The sequence below is a fragment of the Xenopus laevis genome, chromosome 3S, assembly GCF_017654675.1.
Source record: "Xenopus laevis strain J_2021 chromosome 3S, Xenopus_laevis_v10.1, whole genome shotgun sequence".
Classification (NCBI taxonomy): domain Eukaryota; kingdom Metazoa; phylum Chordata; class Amphibia; order Anura; family Pipidae; genus Xenopus; species Xenopus laevis.
The window spans coordinates 96790694-96798227 of NC_054376.1; the positions used below are offsets into that span (position 1 = coordinate 96790694).

The 7534-nt window shown below is 40.8% G+C and overlaps 1 protein-coding gene across 1 annotated transcript in view; it reads left to right on the top strand.

Moving 5' to 3' along the window:
• Window positions 1-447: 447 nt before the first annotated feature.
• cdk17.S (cyclin-dependent kinase 17 S homeolog) overlaps window positions 448-7534 on the top strand; it is a gene marked incomplete at its 5' end in the record, with an annotated part of 122963 nt that continues 115876 nt past the window's right edge. The window contains 1 exon segment of the mRNA NM_001086685.1: window positions 448-708.

Below are 7534 nucleotides of genomic sequence, written 5' to 3' on the forward strand. Positions count from 1 at the left end.
TGACCCCATTATAGAAAAAACAATTGCTCTGTAAAGCTACAAACGTATGGTTAGTGCTTCTTTTTTAGGACTCGTCGTTACACTATTCATATTAGAGTCTCTTATTCAAATCAATGCATGGTTGCTTGGGGCAATTTGGACCCTAGCAACTGAAACTGGAGAGCTGCTGAATAAAAATAAAACACAGATAATAAAAAATGAAAACCATTTGCATCATACATCATACTAAAGGTTATCTCCAAGGTGAACAACCCCTTTAGGAGAGTTATCGTGCGGCATTTAACTGCAGGATCCGGCAGGGGGCGCTGGTCTGCTACAGTCCTTTCCATATCACCTATAACCCCCCTCCTCCACGGCTCTGTCTCCCTGTTGCTGGGGGCGGGGCTGCTTTTGCAGGATCCTGTTGTGCGAGTAGCAGTCGGAGACGTCACTGTAGATCCGGAGAAAGAGAGATTCAGGGTGAAGCTGGTGGGTTTGAACCGTTTGCTCTCTGTGCTCCTCTCTCCGCCCGGCCAGGCAGGGGAGAGCCATGTTGTGATGTGTCTGGACCATGACTCTGCTGCTGCAGCACCGACCAGCCTAATCATCCAGCAGAGCGTGGGGGGAAAGGCGCTGCACACCGGAGCCTCTTCCTACCCAGGCAGCTTTGTGTGCACCCGGCCTCTTTTGGGCTCTATCTCCCGGGAGTGTCGCGCCTCTGCCGTAAAGGTAATGTAATTCTGTCTCTTTGGGTGGGTGGGTGGAAGGGAGTGTGATTTTTAAGCTGCATTAGTGGGATCCCTTCTCTTCATGTCTGGGCTTTGTAGGGTGCAATGGAATCCCTCTATGAGCTTATCGAATCTCAAGCCCTTCCTTTTGATTTTACGACACTGATACAATTCCCTGCACCCTGGCTGGAGATGCCGGGAGTTCTATCTACACAACAGCTGGACGCTTCTTGTACCTGGATCAGCATACGAAACTGTATAGAAAAACACGTTCCCATCATCAGTGAGAGATGTAGAACGGGCGAACTACATGGACTCAGGAACAGCTGGAGGGTCGCAGCTAGAGCGTCTATCTAGTATTCTAGCTCATATGTACATACAGTGCTGGACTGGGACACCAGGGGCCCACCAAAAAACCTTAGACCAGGGGCCACTCTCAGAACTATTTTTCTTCCTCTCCTCACTAAACCTCTATTCCTCTATTCTCCTATTCTATTTTTTTTACATACTATCATCAAGGTCGGACTGGGCCGGCGGGACACCGGGAAAAAACCATCATTGGCCCCCGCGGGCCAGACCCCTCTCTCCCAATCCCAATCAATTTTAAAATAAAAAGTTTCTGACGTGCGGTGACAGGCGCTCATGTGCAGTGGTGCGTAGCGCGCCGGATAGCGACGTCATCACATGTGTGCCCAGCAGCAATACAATGGGAGGAGGGGAGGCAGGGTGGCCGGAGGGGGCCCTGGATGGCAGTCCCAGTGGGCCCTTGGCCCCCCAGTCCGACCCTATCATTTATCTATCCATTTAGCCCCTTTTAATTAGTCTAGAAATAGGGAATGGCCATGAAATAAGCCAAATGTTTATAAGCCGAAGGGCCCATAGACACTTGGGCCCACTGGAAATTGCAGACTGGAGAGCTGCTGAATAAAAAGCTAAATAGCACAAAAACCACAAATAATAAAAAATTAAAACCAATTGCAAATAGTCTCAGAATATCACTCTCTGCATTATACTAACAGTGAACTCAAAGGCGAACCTATAAATAAACAGCCAATTACGAAAGGCGAGGATGTACTTGGCGCTAGACTTGGTGATGGCTAACATGCAGCTCCTACAGATCTTGTTCAACTACAACTTTCGGCACCTTCATGTGTTGATGGAGCACAGAACTGGTATATCCCCATATTCATGCAATGGCTGTGCAGCAGAATTGTGACTCCAGCTGTGTCATATCTACTGACAGTGTCGGACTGGCCCAATAAGATAATTAAGACAATTTGCAATTGGTTTTAATTCTTTATTATTTGTGGTTTTTGAGCTATTTAGCTTTTTATTCAGCAGCTCTCCAGTCTGCAATTTCAGCAATCTGGTTGCTAGGGTCCAAGTTACCCTAGCAACCATGCACTGGTTTGAATAATAGACTGGAATATGAATAGGAGAGGGCCTGAATAGAAAGAGGAGTACTAAAAAAGTAGCAATAACAATACATCTGTAGCCGTAAGGCCTCCATACACGGGCTAATAAAAGCTGCCGACAGACCGAGTCGGCAGCTTATTGGCCCGCGTGTGGGGCCATTTGACGGGCTTCCCCGAACAATATCTGGCCGAAAGTCAGCCAGATCTCGATCGGGCAGGTTAAAAAACCCGGTTGGATTTGTCGGTTTATGCAGTCCCGCAATCCTCATTATGATACGATTGTTGGGCCCTAGGGCATATGATCGGATCAGCCTGATATCGGCCACCTCATTGTGGGCATATCGGGGAGATATCCTCTAGTTTGGCAACATTGCCAAACGAGCGGATCTCTACGTCTATGGCCACCTTAACAGAACATTTGCTTTTAAGATGGGGTCAGTGACCCCCATTTGAAAGCTGGAAAGCATTAGAAGAATTCATATGATTCAAAAACTATGAAAAATAAACAATGAAGACCAGTTAAGATGCTTAGAAATGACCACTCTATAACATACTAAACGTCAACTGACAGTGTCTCATTGCAATATTGCATGCATTCAATCCAAAACCACATGAGCTGTTCATTTGCAGGTTTTTTTATTTATTTATTTTGCCACAAATCCAACAAAAAATAGTTTTAACTTAAATGGACATGTGTTTTGATCACTTTCCATGGAAGGCATCATTTTAAATGGCATTCTCTATCATGTCTTCTGCAGAAATAACACACAAAAGAAATCACAGAAATGACAGGAGTATGAATGAATGCTTTTGTGCCGAGAGGGTATAACATCTGCACCAGTCTTTAACTATTTGGTGACCTCATCTTAGGGCAGTTTAAGGACCCGTTTTATAAAATGTTAGGCAACTGTACCACAAGAATAATTAGATTTAAACATTCGGCAAGGGTAGATGCATTAACCTCTATATAATAAAATACAAATGTAATTTAATGGCATGCTAGCAACACATAGTTTTTAACACTTGACTGCAACGTTATGAAGCGATTTTATGCTTTCCTCTGTTTGTAATTCATCTAGATGACCTTTAATATCTGTATTAATGTACAGTGCAGGGATTTTATCTTCTTTATAGAATTCAGTTCTTAACGTTGCTTATACTGTGGACCTAATGAAGGTAAAGCTGGCTTCCTATTTGGCCTACATTCAACCTGGATTAAAAACAAACCTGTCCTCATTAAGAAGCTGACTTCAGCTTTGATATGAGTAGGATGTCGAAAAAAACTATCTGCCTGTTACCACTCCATTGCCTTTGGTAATTGATAGCAGATCACACTTCAGCGTCTACTTGAGGCTTTTTACATTAATTAGAAATGTTGAAATCCTGCCGGAATAGTGGTGTTTTGCAGCACAGACATGCTTTTAGCTGACATACTTGATTGTTGCATCTCATTCAATTTGATGACTTACATAATTAGGTTAGAGCAGGATTTCTTATTTAAAAATCAGAACTAGATTTGCACACTGGCATTCGGATAACTATTATTTTAAGCTGTAACATATCTGGTGTCCTGCAGCTCCAGACTTTGCACAGGGCCCCCTTTGTACCACCCTTCCCCATCCTCCTTCCCACACAGCACATCTCCTGGCAGTGTCAATTCTATACTAATAACCACCCAACAGACCCCATGGGCCGTGGTGTAGTTGCACTGCTTCCAAAGATCACTTTGCATGTATGAAATATATTTAATCTTATTTAAGTGAAATAGATGGCTATATTATTCCAGTGCTTTGCCTTTGTGCAACCCTATGCTCCAGAGTATGGACTGTTTCTTTCAAGTAGGTGACTGTATATCTTGTCCCTGTGACTGAAACAAAGTTGGGGGGCCTTCATATGTTAACCCCCCCGACACACACACACTTTGGTAATTAACTTTGCTTTGCTTGGCATTAGCTATTAAGGTGCTATGCCCATGTGTTGTTGTGTTTCATCTGTTACGTTGATTTGTTTTAAATATTTTATGGCAAAAGATACATGAGTACTAAGTGTATTCTGTGTTATCTCCTGACATTCACAATTATCCAGTTCAATGAGATATTGGAATGCTCGCTGCATTAAAAACTGAACTTGCTTTGAACATTTTTTTAAACATTAAAATTAATGAAAATGAATCATTTGTTTGTAGATTTCAGAGCTACAGTTGTTTTTGTTGGTGCATGGGTTGCTGATGTTTCCAGTGCTCAGCAAAGGCATTCACTTCAAATGTCACCTTTGTTTTCTTCTATTATAATAAAGGAAAATATGTTTGGAAGCAGAGCCAGACCCCTAACTATTTTGAATCCATGTATAGGAAATGCTCAACAAATAAGAGTGGTTCACAGAATGAAATAAGAGAAGAAGAGGGGACAACAAAGCTATTCGTACCAGTAAGGAGACGTTGTTCCATCTGGCAGTTAAAGGATTAGACTAAAATATACATAGGAAGTGTCATGGCAGGAGCCAAGGGAATTTCAGCTTCTACCCCCACTAAAGTACTGTCATTAAATCTGTAGCCCAGCAGGCATTTTCCCATCTGCAGCAGCATCACTACAAATAGTGAAACAAGTTTGGGGAGGGATGATATGTTTAAACTGCCAGGGGGAAGGGTAAGATGGTTGCTCTAGGACGCTCAATTCCTGGCCTCCTGTGTGTCTTGCACTGACCTTTTACTTCAGTAATGTAAAATGCTACAAAATATTCAAGTTTCAAGCTTTTGTTTGACTGCGGTTTCACATTACATAGATGCCATAAAGCCTTTTGTAATTTTATGCAGTGAAACTATTTTGTGTTTACTTGCCATATTCATTTTGTTTATTCATTTTGTTATTTTTCATATTTGCCATTGTGCCCATTTCCTTTTATCATTTCCTTTGAGCTGCCTTGGTATAGGGCTAAAGTGATCATTTTTCTGGAATATAGCACAGCATATTACAGTGGTTATAGGGCACTTTGTCACCTATGGGAAATCTCTTCTCCATAACAAAGTGACTGAAAGGATCTCTGTAAATCACACCATGCAAAACCTATTAATCTCTTATTCATGTGAAGTTGCCTTTGAAGTGCTTTACTAAAATTGTTCACTTTGCATATGATTTTCGGTTCTAGTGAAGGCTGCAGTCTAGTTTTCCGATAACATTTACACAATACACGTACTAGGGTCAGTTTTCTTGTGACTCAGTGAACCTGTTTGCGAGTGAGCTCCTGAAGGAAACCCACATAGATACAGGGAAAACATACAGGTTCTTTGCAGATAGTGTTTAGTTCAAAACAAACGTCAGCTCAGTAACACTAAACCCTGTTGTGTTCATACTTTTTGGCTGATACCATTCCACTGGCCCATGGTCAATCTAGTTGTTGTTCAGAGGGCCAAAGGTTTGCACTACAATGACTTGATTCAAATATCTTTTAATGTATGGTCAGTGTTTTGCAGGCCTTTCAGTGTGAGATATTCAGATTCTGAGCCCAACAACGTTCCATGTTTAAAGGAACAATTAAGTGTAAAAATAAAAACTGAATAAATAGGCTGTGCAAAATAAAAAGAATTCTAACAAAATTAGTTAGCCAAAAATGTAATCTATAAAGGCTGGAGTGACTGGATGTCTTAACAGAACACATATTTCTGCTTTGAAGCTCTCTAACTCTGAGTTAGTCAGCGACTTTAAGGGGAGGCCACATGGGACATATGTGTTCAGTGAGTTTGCAATTGATCCTAAGCATTCAGCTCAGATTCTAAAGCAAACCGTTATGACCCATGTGGTCCCCCGTCAATTCATTGATATTGCCTGGTAACCAATCAGTGGACACCAACATAGCAAAGCAGGAAGTAGTGTTCTGGCTATTAGGTCAGACATCCAGTCACTCCAGCCTTTATACATTACATTTTGGCCTAGCTAACTATATTAGAAACTTTTTTTATTTTGCACAGCTTATCTATTTACCCAGTTTTTATTTTTATACTGAATAATTCCTTTAATGTGGGTCCTTTCAAAAATCTTTTCAGACAGAATGCTAATGCCTTCTGTGAATATGTAGGGTATCTTGAGCTAATCCAAAAATCACAAAGGCTGCACCTTCTTCCAACTTTTTTGGAATGTGCATGACTGCAACTGATTTGGTGCAGGTCGCTATGCATGTATGTGGCCATTCCCTAATGTGTGCACCCGAATACCAAATCGAATCCTGGATTCAGTGCATCCCTAGACTATATTGTAAGTGTATGTATGTGAAGTTGATCGGGCCCTGAGAAAAGGAATCTTGCTGCACAATAGTGTATTGGTACAAACCCACCAGTCTGAGTAAGATCATCTAATTTTCACTTTGTGAACAAATAAAAATCCGCAGCTTGGCAAAATACAAGTCTGCTTCGAACAAGACACATAAAACAATGATGGAACTTTAAATTTCAGGTTAAAAGTTGCAAGCTACCAGTTCCCAGTGTAGGCTTTAGCTATATTCTACCCCTTTTTGGGCACACATTTATTGCCAGCTTGTAACCATATACAGTTTCTCTTTTTATTTTTTTTTGTGTTATTTCTTATTTAATGTTTAATTGCATGGCATGAAGGTTTGTTGGGTTTCTATCTTATGTAGTGATATTACTGAGCTCCTTGATGAAGAGCTATTGAATGTCCTGACTAAACAAATGAATGGTCAAATCACATATACAAGCAAAACAAGTTAATCTCAACAGAAGCAGCAAGGGGATGTAGTCCTTGCCTTTTCTGGTTCAGCCAATGCCCTTCCTCCACAGTTATTGGTAGATCAGTATTTCTCCCTCTATGCATGTAGTATCTGAGGTTTTATTAGGTGGATCTGCCATAACTGCCTCCTCAGGGATCCATTAATGTAGCAACGGTCACTTTGGTCAGACAATAAGTCCTGCATCAGTTACCTTTACTGTCAAATGTCAACTAATAAAAGCAAAACTGTACTTGGAGTATATTTACATTTTTATTTCTTTGACAAAAAGTATGTTTGCTGATTTTTATCTTATTAAAGAGAGAAAATATTTTTATTTAAGTTATGTTAAGTTTAATCCTGTCGATCCAGACTATTATGGCCTCTCTAAATGACCCATAATACTCGGGTATGATCTTGCTTACTAAGGCATGAAAATCTGTCTTGGCAAACATGACTCCTTGCACAATAAGATAATGAACATTCCCTTTATACTGTATGTTTCATTATGACTAACAGACATTCCTTCAGGTGCATTTGGGAGCAACCGATCCACTTTATATAACTGAAATAATGTGTCATTGCTTGCAGAGACTGTTCCGCTTGTCTATAAATATAAAAGTTGTGAGTATTTGGAATGGTAACCATGACAATAGTTCCTAGAACAAATACTGCCCCAATTGAAAACCAAAGATT